At 41.1% G+C, this 23,748-nt stretch overlaps 2 protein-coding genes across 3 annotated transcripts in view; one reads left to right on the top strand and one right to left on the bottom strand.

The window, feature by feature from the left end:
• LOC131382363 (uncharacterized) overlaps positions 1–21,617 on the bottom strand; it is a 98,575-nt gene extending 76,958 nt beyond the window's left edge. The window contains exon 1 of the transcript XR_009211777.1: positions 21,219–21,617. The gene's annotated coding sequence lies outside the window, so the exon portion shown is untranslated. The remainder of the gene's footprint in view (positions 1–21,218) is intronic.
• The window catches only part of SNX18 (sorting nexin 18), a 258,821-nt gene that overhangs the window by 223,583 nt on the left and 11,490 nt on the right, over positions 1–23,748 (top strand). The window lies entirely within an intron of this gene.

Raw genomic sequence — 23,748 nt, forward strand, 5'->3', positions numbered from 1 at the left:
AGGCGTAGAGAAGTGGAAATCTTATCTTTCAAAATGGAAACTTTCAGAAGAAAAATATACATGTGGGAGGAAAGAAATTATATGTTGTTTACAGTGCTTAGGCCTAATATGGTGGATTACATTTTTGTAGATGCTATTGTAGTTTTCTCACCATTACATTTGATGGTAGAAGAATTAATAGCTCAGGGGTTTTGAAAATCTATTATTTGGAGCAACATGAGAGTCAAAAGCTTGCTCATATGAAATAGGGAGAAAAATTTAAAAATACTTATCATCTTTGGAACCAAGAATTTATATCAATATATGTCTCCTTTTTTTGTAACTCTTAAATGGACACTTCTAGAAATTCATCTAGTAGCTTATTCAGATCTCATATACCTAAAAATGAAGTTATAGATAAGAAGCGCCATCTGCCTCATGCAGTACCTTAATGATTGGAAACTGAATCATCCCTAAATTATGATCAGAATTTAGTGGAGAAATAGAATTAATAACTCAGCAGCCTAATATGTAGGCAATTTTTATTTATTCTATCTCACTTCCTCACCTGTAATATGGGGAAAATACACACCTTATTTATCTTATAGAATTGATGTAAGCCATGAATGATGTATTATATATGCAAAGCCTTGCCTCAATAAGTAAATGTTATCACAGTACTAATATTACAAACATTTATTTAGCTTTATGTGTCTAGCACTCTTCTATATTCAAGAAATACCAAGTTAGAGAAGGCATGAATTCTTGCCTATAAGGAGATCACCAGCAGCTGGAGCTTGCTTTTTAATCCAATTTAGCAATCTACCTTTTAATTGGAATATTTAGACCATTTATAACTAATGTGATTACTAATACAATTGAATTGAGGTCTACCATCTTGCTATTCGTTTTCTTTTAGACCCATTGATTTTTTTTGTGTCTCTTTTCTTTCTTTTCTACCTTCTCTTCAACAGAATATTTTTAATATTTTTCTTTTTTCTTTTTTTTAATTATTATTATTATACTTTAAGTTTTAGGGTACAAGTGCACAATGTGCAGGTTTGTTACATATGTATCCATGTGCCATGTTGGTGTGCTGCACCCATTAACTCGTCATTTGGCATTAGGTATATCTCCTAATGCTGTCCCTCCCCACTCCCCCCACCCCACAACAGGCCCCGGAGTGTGATGTTCCCCTTCCTGTGTCCATGTGTTCTCATTGTTCAATTCCCATCTATGAGTGAGAATATGTGGTGTTTGGTTTTTTGTCCTTGTGATGGTTTACTGAGAATGATGGTTTCCAGTTTCATCCACGTCCCTACAAAGGACATGAACTCATCATTTTTTATGGCTGCATAGTCTTCCATGGTGTATATGTGCCATATTTTCTTAATCCAGTCTATCGTTGCTGGACGTTTGGGTTGGTTCCAAGTCTTTGCTATTGTGAATAGTGCCGCAATAAACATACGTGTGCATGTGTCTTTATAGCAGCATGATTTATAATCCTTTGGGTATATACTCAGTAATGGGATGGCTGGGTCAAATGGTATTTCTAGTTCTAGATCCGTGAGGAATCGCCACACTGAACTCCACAATGGTTGAACTAGTTTACCATCCCACCAACAGTGTAAAAGTGTTCCTATTTCTCCACATCCTCTCCAGCACCTGTTGTTTCCTGATTTTTTAATGATGGCCATTCTAACTGGTGTGAGATGGTATCTCATTGTGGTTTTGATTTGCATTTCTCTGATGGCCAGTGATGATGAGCATTTTTTCATGTGTTTTTGGCTGCGTAATGTCCTTTTGAGAAGTGTCTGTTCATATCCTTTGCCCACTTTTTCATGGGGTTGTTTGTTTTTTTCTTGTAAATTTGTTTGTGTTCATTATAGATTCTGGATATTAGCCCTTTGTCAGATGAGTAGGTTGCAAAAATTTTCTCCCATTTTGTAGGTTGCCTGTTCATTCTGATGGTAGTTTCTTTTGCTGTGCAGAAGCTCTTTAGTTTAATTAGATCCCATTTGTCAATTTTGGCTTTTGTTGCCATTGCTTTTGGTGTTTTAGACATGAAGTCCTTGCCCATGCCTATGTCCTGAATGGTATTGCCTAGGTCTTCTTCTAGGGCTTTTATGGTTTTAGGTCTAACATGTAAGTCTTTAATCCATCTTGAATTAATTTTTGTATAAGGTGTAAGGAAGGGATCCAGTTTCAGCTTTCTACATATGGCAAACCAGTTTTCCCAGCACCATTTATTAAATAGGGAATCCTTATCCCATTGCTTGTTTTTGTCAGGTTTCTCAAAGATCAAATAGTTGTAGATATGCGGCATTATTTCTGAGGGCTCTGTTCTGTTCCATTGATCTATGTCTCTGTTTTGGTAGCAGTACCATGCTGTTTTGGTTACTGTAGCCTTGTAGTATAGTTTGAAGTCAGGTAGCGTGATGCCTCCAGCTTTGTTCTTTTGGCTTAGGATTGACTTGGCAATGCGGGCTCTTTTTTGGTTCCATATGAACTTTAAAGTAGTTTTTCCAATTCTGTGAAGAAAGTCATTGGTAGCTTGATGGGGATGGCATTGAATCTATAAATTACCTTGGGCAGTATGGCCATTTTCATGATATTGATTCTGCCAACCCATGAGCATGGAATGTTCTTCCATTTGTTTGTATCCTCTTTTATTTCATTGAGCAGTGGTTTGTAGTTCTCTTTGAAGAGGTCCTTCACGTACCTTGTAAGTTGGGTTCCTAGGTATTTTATTCTCTTTGAAGCAATTGTGAATGGGAGTTCACTCATGATTTGGCTCTCTGTTTGTCTGTTATTGGTGTACAAGAATGCTTGTGATTTTTGTACATTGATTTTGTATCCTGAGACTTTGCTGAAGTTGCTTATCAGCTTAAGGAGATTTTGGGCAGAGACAATGGGGTTTTCTAGGTATACAATCATGTCATCTGCAAACAGGGACAATTTGACTTCCTCTTTTCCTAATTGAATACCTTTTATTTCCTTCTCCTGCCTGATTGCCATGGCCAGAACTTCCAACACTATGTTGAATAGGAGTGGTGAGAGAGGGCATCCCTGTCTTGTGCCAGTTTTCAAAGGGAATGCTTCCAGCTTTTCCCCATTCAGTATGATATTGGCTGTGGGTTTGTCATAGATAGCTCTTATTATTTTGAGATACATCCCATCAATACCTAATTTATTGAGAGTTTTTAGCATGAAGCGTTGTTGAGTTTTGTCAAAGGCCTTTTCTGCATCTATTGAGATAATCCTGTGGTTTTTGTCTTTGGTTCTGTTTATATGCTGGATTACATTTATTGATTTGCATATGTTGAGCCAGCCTTGCATCCCAGGGATGAAGCCCACTTGATTATGGTGGATAAGCTTTTTGATGTGCTGCTGGATTCGGTTTGCCAGTATTTTACTGAGGATTTTTGCATCAATGTTCATCAAGGATATTGGTCTAAAATTCTCTTTTTTGGTTGTGTCTCTGCCAGGCTTTGGTGTCAGAATGATGCTGGCTTCATAAAATGTGTTAGGGAGGATTCCTTCTTTTTCTATTGATTGGAATAGTTTCAAAAGGAATGGTACCACTTCCTCCTTGTACCTCTGGTAGAATTCGGCTGTGAATCCATCAGGTCCTGGACTCTTTTTGGTTGGTAAGCTATTGATTATTGCCACAATTTCAGAGCCTGCTATTGGTCTATTCAGAGATTCAACATCTTCCTGGATTAGTCTTGGGAGGGCGTATTTGTTGAGAAATTTATCCATTTCTCCTAGATTTTCTAGTTTATTTGTGTAGAGGTGTTTGTAGTATTCTCTGATGGTAGATTGTATTTCTGTGGGATTGGTGGTGATATCCCCTTTATCATTTTTAATTGTGTCTATTTGATTGTTCTCTCTTTTCCTCTTTATTAGTCTTGCTAGTGGTCTATCAATTTTGTTGATCTTTTCAAAAAACCAGCTCCTGGATTCATTAATTTTTTGAAGGGTTTTTTGTGTCTCTATTTCTTTCAGTTCTACTCTGATTTTAGTTATTTCTTGCCTTCTGCTAGCTTTTGAATGTGTTCGCTCCTGCTTTTCTAGTTCTTTTAATTGTGATATTACAGTGTCAATTTTGGATCTTTCCTGCTTTCTCTTGTGGGCATTTAGTGCTATAAATTTCGCTCTACACACTGCTCCGAATATGTCCCAGAGATTCTGGTATGTTGTGTCTTTGTTCTCGTTGGTTTCAAAGAACATCTCTATTTCTGCCTTCATTTCATTATGTACCCAGTAGTCATTTAGGAGCAGGTTGTTCAGTTTCTATGTAGTTGAGCGGTTTTGAGTGAGTTTCTTAATCCTGGGTTCTAGTTTGATTGCACTGTGGTCTGAGAGACAGTTTGTTATAATTTCTGTTCTTTTACATTTGCTGAGGAGAGCTTTACTTCCAACTATGTGGTCAATTTTGGAATAGGTGTGGTGTGGTGCTGAAAATAATGTATATTCTGTTGATTTGGGGTGGAGAGTTCTGTAGATGTCTATTAGGTCCGCTTGGTGCAGAGCTGAGTTCAATTCCTGGGTATCCTTGTTAACTTTCTGTCTCATTGATCTGTCTAATGTTGACAGTGGGGTGTTAAAATCTCCCATTATTATTGTGTGGGAGTCTAAGTCTCTTTGTAGGTCACTCAGGACTTGCTTTATGAATCTGGGTGCTCCTGTATTGGGTGCAAATATATTTAGGATAGTTAGCTCTTCTTGTTGAATTGATCACTTTACGTTTATGTAATGGCCTTCTTTGTCTCTTTTGATCTTTGTTGGTTTAAAGTCTGTTTTATCAGAGACTAGGATTGCAACCCCTACTTTTTTTGCTTTTCCATTTCCTTGGTAGATCTTCCTCCATCCCTTTATTTTGAGTCTATGTGTGTGTCTGCACGTGAGATGGGTTTCCAGAATATAGCACACTGATGGGTCTTGACTGCTTATCCAATTTGCCAGTCTGTGTCTTTTAATTGGAGAATTTAGCCCGTTTACATTTAAAGTTAATATTGTCATGTGTGAATTTGATCCTGCCATTATGATGTTAGCTGGTTATTTTGCTCGTTAGTTGATGCAATTTCTTCCTAGCCTCGATGGTCTTTACAATTTGGCATGTTTTTGCAGTGGCTGGTACCGGTTGTTCCTTTCCATGTTTAGTGCTTCCTTCATGAGCTCTTTTCGGGCAGGCCTTGTGGTGACAAAATCTCTCATTATTTGCTTGTCTGTAAAGTATTTTATTTCTCCTTCGCTTATGAAGCTTAGTTTGGCTAGATATGAAATTCTGGGTTGAAAATTCTTTTCTTTAAGAATGTTGAATATTGGCCCCCACTCTCTTCTGGCTTGTAGAGTTTCTGCTGAGAGATCTGCTGTTAGTCTGATGGGCTTCCCTTTGTGGGTAACCCGACCTTTCTCTCTGGCTGCCCTTAACATTTTTTCCTTCATTTCAACTTTGGCGAATCTGACAATTATGTGTCTTGGGGTTGTTCTTCTCGAGGAGTATCTGTGTGGCTTTCTCTGTATTTCCTGAATCTGAATGTTGGCCTGCCTTGCTAGATTGGGGAAGTTCTCCTGGAGAATATCATGCAGTGTGTTTTCCAAGTTGGTTCCATTCTCCCCATCACTTTCAGGTACACCAATCAGACATAGGTTTGGTCTTTTCACATAGTCCCATATTTCTTGGAGGCTTTGTTCATTTCTTTTTATTCTTTTTTCTCTAAACTTCTCTTCTCGTTTCATTTCATTCATTTCATCTTCCATCACTGATACCCTTTCTTCCAATTTATCGCATCAGCTACTGAGGCTTCTGTATTCGTCACGTAGTTCTCGAAACTTGGCTTTCAGCTCCATCAGCTCCTTTAAGCACTTCTCTGCATTGGTCATTTTAGTTATACATTCGTCTAATTTTTTTCCAAGTTTTTAACTTCTTTGCCATTGGTTTGAATTTCCTCCTGTAGCTCGGAGTAGTTTGATCGTCTGAAGCCTTCTTCTCTCAACTCATCAAAGTCATTCTCCATCCAGCTTTGTTCCGTTGCTGGTGAGGAACTGCGTTCCTTTGGAGGAGGAGAGGCACTCTGCTTTTTAGAGTTTCCAGTTTTTCTGCTTGTTTTCTCCCCATCTTTGTAGTTTTTTCTACTTTTGGTCTTTGATGATGGTGATGTACAGATGGGTTTTCAGTGTGGGTGTCCTTTCTCTTTGTTAGTTTTCCTTCTAACAGACAGGACCCTTAGCTACAGGTCTGTTGGAGTTTGCTAGAGGTCCACTCCACCCTGTTTGCCTGGGTGTCAGCAGCGGTAGCTGCAGAACAGCGGATTTTCGTGAACTGCAAATTCAGCTGTCTGATCCTTCCTTTGGAAGTTTTGTCGCAGAGGAGTACCCAGCCGAGTGAGCTGTCAGTCTGTGCCTACTGGGGGGTGCCTCCCAGTTAGGCTGCTCGGGGGTCAGAGACCCACTTGAGGAGGCAGTCTGCCTGTTCTCAGATCTCTAGCTGCATGCTGGGAGAACCACCACTCTCTTCAAAGCTGTCAGACAGGGACATTTAAGTCTGCAGAGGTTACCGCTGACTTTTTGTTTGTCTGTGCCCTGCCCCCAGAGGTGGAGCCTACAGAGACAGGCTGGCCTCCTTGAGCTGTGGTGGGCTCCACCCAGCTTGAGCTTCCTGGCTGCTTTGTTTACCTAAGCAAGCCTGGGGAATGGCAGGCGCCCCTCCCCCAGCCTCGCTGCCGCCTTGCAGTTTGATCTCAGACTGCTGTGCTAGCAATCAGTGAGACTCCGTGGGCGTAGGACCTCAGAGGCAGATGTGGGACACAATCTCCTAGTGTGCCATTTTCCAAGCCCGTTGGAAAAGTGCAGTGTGAGGATGAGAGTGATCTGATTTTCCAGGTGCTGTCTGTCACTGCTTTCTTTCACTAGGGAAGGGAACTCCCTGACCCCTTGTGCTTCCTGAGTAAAACAATGCCTCGCTGTGCTTTGGCTCGGCTCACACACGGTGCGCTGCACCAACTGTCCTGCACCCACTGTTTGGCATTCCCTAGTGAGATGAACCTGGTACCTCAGATGGAAATGCAGAAATCACCCGCCTTCTGCGTCACTCAGGCTGGGAGCTGTAGACTGGAGCTGTTCCTATTTGGCCATCTTGGCTCCACCCTCCAATAATTTTATTTTTTCTTATTTGCTGGTTTATCAAATGAAATTCTTTGCTGTCCTTCCTTTAGAGCTTTTATTATACATTTTTATTATGCATTTTAACTTCATGTAATATTATACTCATTCACATATATAATAAGAGCCTAACAAAATTATACTTCCATTTTTCCCCTCCAAGCTTTGTGCCTGGGTAGTCATACCTTTTTCTTATATGTATGTTATAAACTTCAAAACGTGTTGTTATTATTTAAGGCAAAAATGAAACTTCACAATACTTTCTTTTTTTTGCTTTAAAAAGTGGATTACCTCTTAAAGAGATTTAAATAATAAGAAAAAGTTTTTATATTTACTCATGTAGTGATGATTTCTGGTGATCTTCCTTCCTTTATGTAAATCTAGGTTTCCATATGGTATCATAAAACTTTCTTTCAAATTTCTTATAGTGTAGGTCTGCCAGTATGTATTCTTTCAGCTTTTGCATGTCTGGAAAGGCTTTATTTTGCCTTCATTTTTGAAAGTTATTTTCACTGAATAAAAATATTATAGGTTGATAGTATTTGTTTTTCTTTCAGCACTTTAAAGATGTTGTTCCCCTGTCTTCTAGCTTGCATTGCTTCCAAATATAAATCTGAGGCCACCTTTATCTTTGTGCTGTATGCAACATGTCTTTTTCTCTGGTTGCTTTTATGATTTTATCTCTATCAGTGGATTTAAGCAATTTAATTATACTATGCCTAAGTTTAGTTTTCATCACATATTTCACGTGTATGAGGTTTGTTGAGATTTCTGAATATGTGGGTTTAGCTTTCATCAAATTTGGAAAAATATTGACCATTATTTCTTTAAATGGTTATTTAGCCTCCCTGCCACCACGTCTTTAGGGACTTCAATTACACATGTATTTGGTTGCTTAAATTTGCTCCACAGTTCAATTGTTGTTTTGGGTTTTTTTTTTTAAGTTATTTTTTTCCCATCTTTCATTTTGGATAGTTCGTTTTGTCTTGAAGTCTATTAATCCCCTCTGATGTCTTCTACAATGTCAAATCTGCTAGTAATCCCATTCAGGTTATTTTTAATTTCAGATATTATAGTTTTCATCTCTGAATTTTTCATTTGGGTGTATTATATATCCTCCATGTCTCCATTTAACATGTTAAATCTGTCTTCTAGCTTCTGGAAAATATGGAATATGTTAGTAATAACTGTTTTAATGTTTTTGTCTACTGATTCTATCAGCTGTGCCATTCTGGGTGTATTTTGATTACTTCCTTTTTTTCCACATTATGGGTCTTATTTTCCTGTTTTTTTTTCCCAGTAATTTTTGAGTGAGTGACAGACATTGTGAATTTGGCTATGCTGGGTGCTGGATATTTTTAATTTGTGTAATTATTCTTGAGTTTTCTTTTGGATGCAGTTAAGTTATTTTATCTTTCAGGCCTTGCTTTTAACTATCATTAGGCTCAACCAGAGCTGCATCTAACTTAGGGTCAATTTTTCCCCATTACTGATTCAATGTTCTTTATAATACTTTTTCCCACTCAGGCTGTTGGGAACTGGCACTTTCCTCAGGCTTTGTGAAGTCTAAGGACTGCTGTCTTTAGTCCTTTCAGATGGGGCTTTCCCTGGCCTTGGGTAGTTTCCTCACACACACACACTCAATTGAATACTCTAAGAGGACTCTTTTCATGTCTCTGGAGTTGTGTCTCTGGGGAGCTCTCTTCTTTCCAGTATTCTGCCTTGTAAATTCTAGCCACTTTGGCTTCCTGGATTCTGAGCTCTGTCTCCTAAACTCAGTAAGACAACCGGGCTCTTCCTGGGTTCTGTCTCCCTGTGCTGCAACCTGGAAACTTCTCACATGCAATAGAGAAAGTTTCTTGGGCAATCATCTGGTTCATCTGATTTGTTTCCCATCTTTCAGTGATCATTGTCCTTCATTGCTTGATGTCCAATATCTTGAGTGCCATTGTTTTCTATATTTTTGTTCAGAGTTTAAGTTGTCTCGAACGGGAGAGTAAATCTAGTTCCTTTTATTCTGGTTTGCTCAGAAACATAAGTCTTTTTAGGACAGATTATAATTCAATAGAAGCAGTCATGATGGCAAGCCTTGTCATGGAATTAGAAGACAGAAAACTTGACTTCATTATCCTAAGTAAAGAATACAGACTACCCAAGGCAAAGGAAGCTAACTCTTCTCCTCCTCTAAGTTTATCTTAACTGAGTAGTTGAGTGCCATCAACCAGCTTAAATGAACAGGTGGAATTATAATATCCTAAGAGCTCTGAATTAGATTTGTATGTAGTGTTGCTGAGGAGTTTCATTGTAGTCCTAGAAGGATAACCATGGGCATCTGATGCCCCTTTGTGCCTGCTATGGTCTGAATATTTGTGTTCCCTCAAAATTCATAAGTTGAAATCTAATTTCCAGCGTGATAATATTAAGAGGTGGGACCTTTTGGAGATAATTAGGTAATAAGGGTGGAGCCTTCATACATGGGATTAGTGCCCTCTATAAAAGAGGGCTGAGAGAGCCTGTGTGCCTCTTCCACCATGTGAGGACACAGCAATAAGGGACCATCTATGAGCCAGAGCGTGAGCCTTCACCAAACACTGAATCTGCTAGTGCCTTGATTATAGACTTCCCATCCTCTAGAACTGTAATTAATAAACTTACATTGTTTATAAGCTACCCAGTCCATGGTATTTTGTTATAGGAGCCCAAATGGACTAAGACAGTGCCCAATAAAGACATAAGGGGAAGAGTACCAGCTGAGAATACATTCCAAAGATGCTGTCTCCAGCACTGTATGGGACAAGGATGAAGTCTCATCAGCCAGCTGAATTGGAACAAGTATATTCCAAAACTCCATCCTATTTCAATTTTTCTATTTTTAATGCAGAGTTAATCCACACCAACTTTCTTAACCATAAAGCCATTCCAAGCGCTAACTTTTGTTTAATTAGCACTTTGCAAATTAGAACTTCAGTGTGAAAAGTATTTTAAGCATATTGGATGGAACAAAGTATAGTTTGAGAATGTTATCAATCATATAGGAATGGATCAGACAGAACACTGTGAAATCAACAGTATGCTTTTACTAATATTCCTCATCCCAGTCATTATCCAAGAAACCTGATTTCTTCCTTCTTTTGTATGTTTTGACACTTGGGAGCATCACTAAAGCCCCTTTCAAGCTCCAACACTCCATTTTATCCCAGACATTTGCTAGTCTAGTTAATTTATTAAGAACTGAAATATAATGGCCACACTGCCCAAGGTAATTTATAGATTCAGTGCCATCCCCATCAAGCTACCAATGACTTTCTTCACAGAATTGGAAAAAACTACTTTAAAGTTCATATGGAACCAAAAAAGAGCCTGCATCGCCAAGTCAATCCTAAGCCAAAAGAACAAAGCTGGAGGCATCACGCTACCTGACTTCAAACTATACTACAAGGCTACAGTAACCAAAACAGCATGGTACTGCTACCAAAACAGAGACATAGATCAATGGAACAGAAAAGAGCCCTCAGAAATAATGCCGCATATCTACAACTATCTGATCTTTGACAAACCTGACAAAAACAAGCAACGGGATAAGGATTCCCTATTTAATAAATGGTGCTGGGAAAACTGGCCACCCATATGTAGAAAGCTGAAACTGGATCCCTTCCTTACACCTTATACAAAAATTAATTCAACATGGATTAAAGACTTACATGTTAGACCTAAAACCATAAAAGCCCTAGAAGAAAACCTAGGCAATACCACTCAGGACATAGCCATGAGCAAGGACTTCATGTCTAAAACACCAAAAACAATGGCAACAAAAGCCAAAATTGACAAATGGGATCTAATTAAACTAAAGAGCTTCTGCACAGCAAAAGAAGCTACCATCAGAGTGAACAGGCAACGTAAAAAATGGGAGAAAATTTTCGCAACCTACTCATCTGACAAAGGGCTAATATTCAGAATCTACAATGAACTCAAACAAATTTACAAGAAAAAAACAACCCCATCAAAAAGTGGGCAAAGGACATGAACAGACACTTCTCAAAAGAAGACATTTATGCAGCCAAAAACACATGAGAAAATGCTCATCATCACTGGACATCAGAGAAATGCAAATCAAAACCACAATGAGATACCATCTCACACCAGTTAGAATGGCCATCATTAAAAAGTCAGGAAACACCAGGTGCTGGAGAGGATGTGGAGAAATAGGAACACTTTTACACTGCTGGTGGGATTGTAAACTAGTTCTACCATTGTGGAAGTCAGTGTGGTGATTCCTCAAGGATCTAGAACTAGAAATACCATTTGACCCAGCCATCCCATTACTGGGCATATACTCAAAGGACTATAAATCATGCTGCTATAAAGACACATGCACACGTATGTTTATTGCAGCACTATTCACAATAGCAAAGACTTGGAACCAACCCAAATGTCCAACAATGATAGACTGGATTAAGAAAATGTGGCACATATACACCATGGAATACTATGCAGCCATAAAAAATGATGAGTTCATGTCCTTTGTAGGGACATGGATGAAACTGGAAACCATCATTCTCAGTAAACTATCGCAAGGACAAAAAACCAAACACCGCATGTTCTCACTCGTAGATGGGCATTGAACAATGAGAACACATGGACACAGGAAGGGGAAAATCACACTCTGGGGCCTGTTGTGGGGTGGGGGGAGGGGGGAGGGACAGCATTAGGAGATATACCTAATGCTAAATGACGAGTTAATGGGTGCAGCACACCAACATGGTACATGGATACATATGTAACAAACCTGCACATTGTGCACATGTACCCTAAAACTTAAAGTATAATAATAATAATAATAATAATAAAGAACTGAAATATAAAGAGGTAAAATGTAAAATAATCTGAGTAGTAGAAAGAACACTGAATTTAAGAATCAGAAAATCTCTTTCAGTCAAGAATGTATACATCTGACTTTGTAAACGGGGCGTAAATCATTTTAACCTCTCTAGTTCTATTACTATCACTATTTTGGGTGGTGAATAAATTATAAGTCTAGACTCACCTATGATGTGAGAATGAATTAAGCAAATATGGAAACACTTTTGAAACATAAATTGCGATTGCAACTGTCCAAGGCCACAAAAGAAATTACTAAAATAACTCAAAGGATATGTTACATATCAGGGATTCAAAACACAAGAACATCCCCAAAATATAACATTCTAACTGATTTTCTTAATGATTGATCATTTTTAAAAGTCACATAAGGGTAATGATTGAGGAATGATCTGCCACATCTTGTGGCCTGTGGTGTCCTGTTCAGTGATATCATTTTGGCCAACGAGGTACCAAAGAGCAGACGATCACAGTGACATCATGGCAGGATCACTGACAATGCTCATGATGTGACAATTCTTTATCATTTATATGTTGGGCTGGTTATAAAGTATTTAATTGGTATTGTTCACATTTATATCATGAGATGAGACAGTCTTGTCACCATTATTCAGTTTCTGAATATTCTTGGTGAATGATCTTCAGGGAGCCCTGGCTTCTGACTAAGGGTTTCTAACCTTTGTCAAGCCACCCTACTCCCTCACTTTTCAATCACTTTACCTACGACTAATAGAAAGTTCAAAGCAAAAGCCTATTGATTAATTTTCAACTAGCAACAGATCATGAAACACGTTTCGCATGTACATTTTTTTATTCCCATTCTCCTGACCAAAGTAAATTGGCTGGAAATAAAAGACGTAAAAAATCTCATGCAGTTGTAATAACTGATCTAAGAGGAAAAAAGTAAAAGATGTAGATACTTTGATTGTCTCCTCTTCATCCCATTGGTTAGGGAAGGATTCCACACTATGGTTATGGGGATGGCCCAACACATGACATCTAATACTGGACAGATGAGATTGACAGTAGTGTACAGTCCAGGGGAGGAGAGGAAGATACTGCACCATGCAGGGCTGAATGGGGGTGTGCTCAGGAACAGAGGGAATAAGCAGACCCTGTGGAGAGCAGGCTTTATAGTATTATAGTAGCAAGAGCATGGAGCGACTCCTTGTTTCTACAGATGGATGTGATTGGCTCGTTTGAAGAATTCAGTGGGCTGGCAGGGAACTGAAGTCTACTACTCAGGGATAAGCAGGCACTGTGCCTTGTCCTTGTAATAAGGAGGGTTGTTTGGCTAGGAGACCTTATCAGTAGGAGCGAAGTGGGTAGGATGATACAGTTAGGACGTCAGAGGCCCTCCCAGTTTAGATGTCAAAGTAGCATATCATTGTTATTTTAAGCCTTGCACTACAATAGACATCATATAAAGACACTTACCGATTTGGACCAGGAGGTAGATCTCCCATAACTTCTATCTTCCATCACCTTTTACCCCTGCTCATAAGTCAAACAATACAGGAAAGTCCTTTCAAAGTCTTAGACAGAATTAGGAGTGCTAAAAGCATTGTTGAGGCCATTCCTAGCCTTCCTTCTTGTTCAGAAACTGTAGATCAGAAGTCAAGGGGCCCTCCTTGGCAGCCTGCTGCTGGTGGCTGCCCTGTCTCCAGCAAAGGTTTTGTGACTGTTCGGACACACCACTGTGACTCCCCACGAGCTCCCCTCAACTTAGGCAGGCCCACTTACATTTACCAAGACAAGATAACAGAGTCAATTAGCCTCGTCAGCCACTGTGACTATAACTTAGAAGAATAGAAGCCCAGTGATCACACTCAATGAAAATACAAGGTGACAAGAAAGTCATCTGCAGCTGTTTATGGACAAGAATTCGGGGAAAATGTATTAAGAACAGTTATAATTAGAGATACACACAAAAACAGATATGCGATATGCTATATTATAATAAAATTGACATTATAATATTTACTATATTTACATACTGAATACATTTAAAACAATAAAATTAAGTGAAAACATTTTTGTTGTGCTTTTCTGTTCAGTGATACTGTCTTGGTTTTTTATTAAAGTTTTAAATGTTAAATGATGACATTTCAAATATACAGCCAAGTACCAAAATTATTAATAGACACTCAGGTACCAACCTACCATATTAACAGACATTAACATTTTGCTTTACTTGCCTTATAATCAATTTTCTCTGTTTTAAAAAAAACAGAAAGCATTAAGCATAGATAAACCACCCCCATCTCATCCTCTACCTCTCTCTCCAGAGGTAACCATCACCCTAAAGTTTGTTTCTTTTCATGTATGTACGTTTAAACTTTCATTAATATCATATAGACATGTCCATAAATGATATATACTGTTATTTTGTGTGCTTTAAATATTTATACAAATACTAGAAACCATATGGTACATTTCCTTTTGTAACCTGCTTTTCTTACCAACATGTTTTGACATTTATCTGTGTTAATATATTTAGATCCAGTTTGTTCATTTTAAATTTCTGTAGTATTTTATTACGTGAATAAACGAGTTTATTTACTCATTGGCTTACTGAGAACAGTGGTGTTTGTTTTTTGTTTGTTTTTGAAGCAACAAGAAATATAATAGAAACAATCTGTGCTGCAAGGAAGATTTTGTCCACGTCTCCATGGGCACATATGTAATAGCCAGTGTAGGCATTAGCCCTATATTTGATAGATGGAAAAACATTTATTTTTGATGGCTCAGCTTAGATAAATATGATATATTCACTGTTGTTGTTGTTGCTGTTGTTTTAACAAATCTTCCTTTCATGATTCTTCTAATAACATTAAAAAGTTAATTTTCCTTTCTTATGGAAACATAAAATGCAAGTTCCCTGATAAACAAACACTATTACCCAAAATTCTTCAAACGAAATTTATGTCATATGTTTTAATATATAAATGTTGACACCACTGACATTTAAAATAAAATGTGGGTAGAAACAGGGCGTTTAACATTAATATACCTCACACGTTTACCTACGTAACAAACCTGTACGTCCTGCACATGTATCCCAGAACTTAAGATTAAGTTAAATTAAAACATTAATATACCCAATGTTTGCTGATGGCTAGCTTACTTCCAGAATAACTGCAGGTTCTCTATTCCTCCACCTGGGCCTTGCACAGTTGTCTCCACAAGGTCCTTAGGTGCTTGAGATGCTCCAGTGAGCTGCTGCACAGTCATCTCATGAGGTCTGTGTCTGGCCTCCTCCTCAGTGTCTGCTTTCCCTAAGCCTGTGAGGTTTCATCTCATCCTTGTCTCAGAGCACCCTGGCCTCTGCAGCTGTAGATGCCCTGGTCTAGAGTCCTGCTTCCTGGATCTACTGTCCTCTCAACTGACGCTGGAGAGGAGCCAGCCCCTGAGCCCTCACTGTGACTAAGCTGTGCTGAGTTCCAGGGAGAAGTGGAGGAAACATTTATCTTCCCAATTCAGTGTCACTTGGGCCTGGATGTGGCACTAGTTATGCCTAAACCCCACAAAATATGACAAAACCTCTTAAAACCAGCCTGCTGGGCTTATGAGTCTAGCCCCTCTCTCCACAGGGCTAGGCTGGGGGGCAGCCAGTGGTGACCATTGTCCTTATTCTCTTCACTGTCCTTTCTCTACCAGTCTACTTCACAGGCATCCCTGCATACAACTCCCTCCTGGCAGCCCCATTCTCTATGCAAATACTCATGCAAATACACTTCCGAGAGCCAGCCCCACATAACCTGATAGGTCAGTTCTAGATTTCTCTTTGGGTATAGCCAAGATCCCTGCCCACAGATACAACACACAACACACACACAGTCGACATACCGCACACCACACCAAACATACTATCAGTATCTTCAGTCTTCAACAGCTCTCTCTCTCCTGGCTCCTTCCCACGGCTCCTTCCTGTGTTTCCACGTGTTTGAGTCTCTTTCATCCTGAACTAAACAAACAACTTAGACCTTCCATAGACCCGCCTCCTCTCTACTGCCCCAACTCTCTTTCATCCTTCACAGACATATTCTTTTCTTTTAACCTAATTTTAAAATTTTACTGATGTTAACTGTAGACACATCAGTATTATTTAATGTTTACAGTGAACATATATTCAATTTATAACTGAAAAAAAACATAGTCTCCACAATGGGTTGAATTATGTCTCTCAAAAAAGAAAAGTTTAGGTCCTAACCCCCAGGACTGCACAGTGTGATCCCATCTGGATATAGGATAATCAGGTTAAAATGAGGTCATTGTGATGGGCTCTAATCCAATAGGACTGTTGTCTTTATAAAAAGGGGAAATGTGACACAGATGTACACATAGGGAGAACACTGCGTGAAGATGAAGGCAGAGATTGGGATGATGCTTCCATAAACCAAGCTACACCCCAAATCATCAGCAAACCACTAGAAGTGAGAGGGGGGAAGCTTAGAACAAATTTCTCCCTCAAAAATCTGAGATCAAGTCTGACTTGACCTCAGACTTCTAGCCTCAAGACTGTGAGACAGCAAGTTTCTGTTATTTAAGCCATTCAGTATTTGGTACTTCATTTTGGCAGCCCCAGGACACTGATATTGTCTCTGAATCTCCATTCCCAAATTTCAGTGATGTCCTCCATCCGTCTCTCTCCACTGCCTCATCTCCCACACATGCATCCACTCATTGATACCAGACCTCCGTGCTCATCATTCTGCTGTAATTTTCTCATCTAAGCCACCAATGACCTTCTTGTTGCTAATACTGATGGAACATTCTTCAGCTCTTTCCCAGCCCCTCTGCAACATTTTACCTTGTTTCTCTGTCCCATCTTTCTCTTGTCTTCCATGGAACTGCACTGCCGAGTCTTTCTCCTGCTTCTGTAGTTTGCCTTAGTGCCCTTTGGATTTCCCCTCCCATTGCCGCTTCCTTAAGTGGAAACATTCCTCGGGGTTCTGGCTCAAGTCCTCTTATCTTGCCAGGTTAGCCTATTCTTGAGGATTCTTATTCCTGTTGGCTTTCAGCATCATCTGTCATCAGAATCTCTCATTTAGATTTTTCTCCCAGATTTCAGGCTCCTTCGTGATCAGAGCTCATTTGTTTGACGGAAAAAGAAACCCACTCAAACTAGTATGTGTGAAAGGGGGTTTATTGGGTGGAATCAGGGTTACTTGACTGCTCTAAATAGCAAGAATTACACACCTCACAAAGGAGGAACGGAAGACTGGAGAACAAAACCCAACTTTCTCCACAACCCTCCCCCATGCCACCTACTCCCCATCTTTCATCAGATTCCAGGGGAGAAACACCCAGGGACTTCCCCCGGGTTCCCTATGCTTGCCCTCGAAGGAAGTGCAAGCTCAGTTACCTGTCTGTATTCTGGTCTCTGCTTTGCTCCCCATCCTCATCTCTCTGCTCACTCAGTCACTTTCTAGGTGCCAACCACACCAGCTTTCTTCAAATCCTCGGGGGCCTCCAGCGTGCTGGGGTCCAGGCCCTAAGCCTGACTCCTTTCACCTTCCTGGAACAAGCCACCTCCCTTTCCACTTGGCTAACTCCAAGGGCCAGTACATCGTAGCGCACGTCCACTTCCTTTTGGAAGTTTTCCTGCTCACCTCTACTCCGCCTCCACCACAAGTCTGAGTTTATTATTCTGGATTTGGGGCCCCCAGCACCCAATGTTTTCCACATCGTGCACCCACACTGTGTGGCATTTCCATCTATTCTTCCACGCCCCTCACTGAGCTGAAAAGCTGGAAGCATCTGTGGGATACAGCAGAGCTTGGTAAGGTGTGTTTGTTAAAAATCACAGGAACCCTTGAGCTAGTACAGGCCAGTGTCAATCTCAGTACTATTGACGTTTTGGGCTGAATCATTCTTTTGGGGGAGAGCTGTCTCGTGTGCATCACAGGATGCTACAAGCACTGTTGGCCTCTACCCACTAGATGCCAGTTACACTCTCCCCTCCCTCAGTCAGGACAAAAAAAAAAAAGTCTCCAGATGTTGCCAAGTGTTGCCACAGCGTTGCCAAAATTGCTCTTGGTTGAGAACCACTGGTTTAGGCTAACAGGGGTGTTTGTCACAGGGATACTGGTGAGAACCAAGGGCTGATGTTGTTAGGGATTCCAGCAAGTGGCCTTCTTGTGTTCCCCAGAATCGACATAGGGGCTGAAACAGCTCTGCAAAAGGCGTCTGCCTGGAGTGTGGTTTGTGGACTACGAAGAGCAAGGTGCAACCAGCAGGAGCTGATGCCCACGCATCAGGCAGCTCGTGGAGGCCATGCAGGAGAGTTGGGCTTTCTCCTTCTCACATGTTGGATGTAGACAGGAAGCAACATGGTAATATTTGTAATGTAGACAGATGGAGGCAGCAATGTGAGCAGATATGCAAAGGGTGGAGGTTTAAGACAAGAAGTCTGGACTCTCCATTAGAGGGCTGCAAGACAGGCTGTCACAATGGTGTGAATGAAAAATGTGAGAGCTTCAACTGAGGCAGCAGTTATGCCACCTTCTCCCTCTTATTATTTGTGGTAATGCTTGGATAAGTACACTTTTTAACCTTTTTATTTGGTAATTCGTTTCTTCTTGGTAGGAATAAAGAGCTGGCTAAAAATCCAAAAAAAATTAGCTGGGTGTGGTGGCGGGCGCCTGTAGTCCCAGCTACTCGGGGGGCTGAGGCAGGAGAATGGCGTGAACCTGGGAGGCGGAGCTTGCAGTGAGCCGAGATCGCGCCACTGCACTCCAGCCTGGGCGACAGAGCGAGACTCCGTCTCAAAAAAAAAAAAAAAAAAGAAAGAGCTGGCTACAAGAAAGGAAAATAGGATACTTAACTAATTTCCTAGGCTACCTTAAAAACTAAGGGAAATGGAAAATTTGATGGAGAAAAGAAACATTGTAATTTGTTTATCATAAATCATAAATTACATTGTAATTTAAATGTGAGACATTAGAACAATTTAGTTTTTATTCCTGCCTATATTATTACATACCATTCTTCCTTGTTTTGAAACTCTTAACTAGGTGAGGCAGAGCTAGAAATTGTCTCCTTATATACTTTTCCTGAACAATGGAATTCCAAATTTTTGCTGGCCTCATAGCTTTTGGAGTAAGGTTTTACAGGTATGATAAGGAGACTAAGTTCTGGCCTGATATAGCAGAAGTGAGGAATGTGATTCTTAGAAGTTTTCCTAAAGGGAGGAAGTGAATTCTTGGTTCTCTTTTGCACTGGCTTGAAGGCAGACACGGTGGCTGGCGCTTCAGTAACTATAGTCAGCCATGAGGTGAAAGCACCTGTTGAGGATGTGGGGCAGCAAAATAAAGAAGCCCCGCTTTCTGATCCTACAGAACAAGGGCCAGTCAACTTTTTCTCTAAAGGGCCAAATCTTCAGTTTCATAGACCCTACAGGTCTCTGTCACCACTAGTCAATTCTGCCATTTGAGGGTGAAAATATCCATGGATAATATAGAATAAATGAGTTTCTAATGTTCCAATTTGTTTTTCGATAAAACTTTATTTGTGGACATTGAAATTTGAATCCCTTATAATTTTCTTTTTTTTTTAATTCTATGCAAGGAAACAGTAGACTCTCTCATTATTTTCAGCCATTTAAAAATGTAATAATAATTCCTAGCTCCAAGGCTATACAAAGACCGTGGTGCCAGATTTGGCACAGGACATGTTTTGTCCACCCCTGAAATAGATCATCACACAGCCCCAAATTGCTAATCTTTAGGCTTTACCTACAGGAGAGAGACACTTCGGTGTTGCTTCTGCTAGATGCAGTTTGCTCTGATTCAGCAAAACGAATTCCTGACTTACGATTAGTAGATGCAGCAGTCCCTGGGGGTGCTCCACCCACACGCAACCCATATCAATTCTCTTCCAGCTCCGTGCACCCTTCTGGGTTTCTGTGGTTTGCTTCCAAGGCTTAAACTTGCAACTCTCTTTTAAGATAACCTTAGGTCCACTGGCACCTGTGGCTGGAAAGCTGGAAGTGCCTGAGAATTTACACGCCCTCTGGGCAGCCCTTCCCTAGAGAACCTCAAAGCCTCGCTGACTTTTGCATCTGGACGAACTCAGACAGAATTTATACCCTGGAGTTCCCCTGTAGAATCAGGCAGAAGCCTCGCTCCTCAGGACTTTGCCTGACATCACACCTTTGTTCGGTTTGCTCCCGGCTCTTGTCCTGTTTTTCCTGCTCTTTCCTGGACTTCCTATGGGAGCACTTCCTTCATAATTCACGTGTACAGAGCCCTTGTCAAGGTCTACTTCTGGCAGCTTCAATCTAAGCCATAGTAATCATCCTTGCTCAAGGAGATTTTTCTCCAGACTCCAATAAAACAGAAGAAAGAGCAGTCTCCTCTATAGAAATAAAAAGGAGTATTGTAGCTAAAGCCCTTTTTACAGGGCAGCATAATGGGGCTGCTCTGTAGTCAGGGGCTCCAGAGTCAGCCTGCTTATAAACAGTCTTTAGGAGCCTCAAGATTCCTCATCTGTAAATTGGAGCTAATGACAATGACAGCACAGGGGTTGTGTTGAGGCTATGTTGAATATCATGGCACTTACACATCCCGTCCAGCACACAAGAAACACTCCATAAAAGTTAGTTACTGTGAGCGTCATTAATATGTTGTCTGAGGCGTTTTGACACAACCACTGCTACTTGTAAATTCCAACACAGCATTTTCTTGGTACATAATAGAAAAACAAGTGCTATCTGCTGCTCTGTGAGAAGCTGATGATGAATTATCAAATAAGATTTTCTACTGTGTAGGTATATTTGAATATCAGTATGTCCAATTCATTACAGTATACATATAAAGTAAAGGACACATCCTGCTTGAAAATGTCAGCAATAAGTTAGGCAAATGGCTGCATTCTGAAACCAGCCATACCTGGACCATACTCCCAAATATGCTGCTTCTGTAGAGACGTGAGAATTGATTTGCCCAATCAGATTGCCAATACTTACCTCGTAAGGTTACTGTGAAGATTAGACCAAACTGTGCATAAAAAGCACTTAGCTACTCTTTATTAGGAACTTACTATGTCCCCGGCACCGTGCTATTATTATCCATGCCTGATTCCCCGGAAGAGAACTGGGGAGTTCCAAACATCACTGAGATACCTTTACCCTGACGACAAGGCAGCAATGGCACCGACTCCCAGAAGATCATCTTTTAGAAAATAATCACCTGGTTTTTTCCTTGGCCATTAGCCTTCTTGGGTTAGTTTGCTAGAAACCAACCCCCAACAACAAAGAAACACCAGGGAAAATGAGCCTCTTCCTTGCTGCTGAAAGCAGGGGGAGCCGCCTCCTCTTACAGGCTCTTCACTATGGTTGATACAAGTGAGTCTCCGTTTTTCAGCTTCAGTACCATCCAGTCAATGCTTTGTAGGAAGAGCCGCATGTCGGAGTGTTAACATGCCAGTGTTTGTACATCTTTCTGGGAGCCCTCCTGGCAGAGCCCTCCTCTGCACCAGCACAGAGGTCTGATGTGGGACGGGCAGGCTGTCAGAGCTCAAAGAGAAAAGAAATCTCTTCTGTATAGGCCAGGAAGGCCTCACCAAGGAGGCTTTTTGCTCTGCTTGGGAGGGAATGGAAAGAAAAAAAGGGAACACCACACCCTTCAAAGGCCTCAGTAAATATTTGAAGCGTGCCTAGGTTTGGCCAAATGAGAACTCCCCTTATTTAAGTATTTATGAAATGATCAAATAGCAGGATTGTATTTCCATGAGCTAGAGAGTTCTTATTTAGTGGCACAGATTTTTTTTGTTGTTCAAACTTTTTTCTTTTTTTGCCACATTCAGCAATTGCTATCAGATGCTGAATGTCTGTGGTCACATACTCAGCTTCCTGTTTATAAATGCGCTCCATTTTCAGTGAGTAAGCAGTTTCTTGTTCTACAGAGAGGTAAAACTGGCCGTGTCAGGGCCATAGGGGGTTGAATGAGCTTTGTGAATGGCCCAGTGTGTGCTGGGTCTCATGGTTTGTGTGAACAGGTACTCACACTGTGGCTGTCCATAAGCTAAAATAATTCAGCCCAGTGAATTTGGTGGTTACTCATCTGATTTTGTCCAAGCGAAACACAGCCAGACACTAAAGTGGTATGGACAGATATTAACCAGTAATAACTATTGCAACAGGGAAGAGTCCAATGTAAACTGAACTCAGCTTCGATTTGTGCAGAGGTGACTGGACTTTTTTTTTTTTTTTTTTGAGACGGAGTTTTGCTCTTGTCACCCAGGCTGGAGTGCAATGGCGTGATCTCGACTAACTGCAACCTCTGCCTCCCAGGTTCAAGTGATTCTCCTGCCTCAGCCTCCTGAGTAGCTTGGATTACAGGTACCTGCCATCACACCCAGCTAATTTTTTGTATTTTTAGTAGAGATAGGTTTTGCTATGTTGGCCAGGCTGGTCTCAAACTCCTGACTTCAGGTGATCCACCTGCCTGGGCCTTCCAAAGTGCTGAGATTACAGGTGTGAGCCACAACGCCTGGCCCGACTAGGCATTTTTAAGGAAGAATGAGGGAATAGGAAGGAGGGCAAACAGAACCAGTAGGGTCAGGGAAGTGAAAAGTTACAAAGGGATGTTCAGTATAAATGCAATCAGACCAGCTGTGCCTGCTAGCTGGCAATTAGGGAAGTTAGGATTCTATCCTCTCTGAGACTGGGAGACAGAGGTCCTTACCTTTCCTGATGATTACATTCAAAGGAATAGCTTTCAGGGCCTTGAGAAACACACTCCTGAGTTGTAGGAGATACGTATACATCTCAAAGGTTACAGAGAAGGAACTCACAATTGCCCTTCTTAGTAAGTGCTCTAAGAAAGAGTGGTCAGGCTAGCTCCAGGTGTGGGCTGGAGCAAGCAGTAAATTCCCCTGGCAGCCTTGAGCTTTCTCAGGCAGGCATCCTTAAGGGGGTAGGAGCATCCTAGGGATGTGGCCTTGAGGTACTGGAAACCTTGTTAGCGATTGTGCAAGTGTTTTAGAGCAAGGCTGAGGCCTGGCTGAGAAGAGGGCTCAGAAGAGCCTGGCTAGAGTTTGCTCAAGGTCAGAGTCTTTGTCACTGCGAGGCAGCCCAGGGTCTGTATTTGGGACTTCACTCACTTGCTTTGGCGCTACTGCTTCCTGACCTCGCCTACCAGTCCCGTCGTCAGCCGCAGTGGCCTCCAGCTGCCAGGTGGGCTGGAACTTCAAACGACTGATGTCCTTGAAGAGCCTGGGAGTTCTGGACTTTCCTGCCTCCCCTCCCCTGGCCCCAGCACATGCTGCTCCATCTGCCCCTCCTTTCACACCCCCTTGTAAGCCAGCTCCACATCACCTTTGGAATTCGGTTTTTCCTTCACCTCTCCCTGTGAAAGCCTTCCCTGAGCTCCAGTACCTGGGTTTGGCATTCCCACAACACCAAGCTCTTCTCTCCTGGAGCATTTATTGCACTGTATTTCAGAGAATAGTTAAGCATCAGTTTCCTCCACTAAACTGTAAGCCATAGGAGAGCAGGGACTAGGTGCAATTCAATCAGCAGGTGCTTACTGAGTGCTTGCTGAGGAGTGGATGGGTGGTACCTGTCCTTTGATGCCTCCTCTCAGGACCCTGTTCTTAATGATTGGGAACACAGGCTCTGGGTTTGAATCCCAGCTTTTCCAATTACTCGCTGTGTGACCTTGGGCAAGGTGCTTCACCCCTCTTTGCCTAAGTCATCTCAACTGTCAAGAGGGTAGA

This window comes from Hylobates moloch, unplaced genomic scaffold (assembly GCF_009828535.3).
Source record: "Hylobates moloch isolate HMO894 unplaced genomic scaffold, HMol_V3 SCAFFOLD_23, whole genome shotgun sequence".
NCBI classification, from domain to species: domain Eukaryota; kingdom Metazoa; phylum Chordata; class Mammalia; order Primates; family Hylobatidae; genus Hylobates; species Hylobates moloch.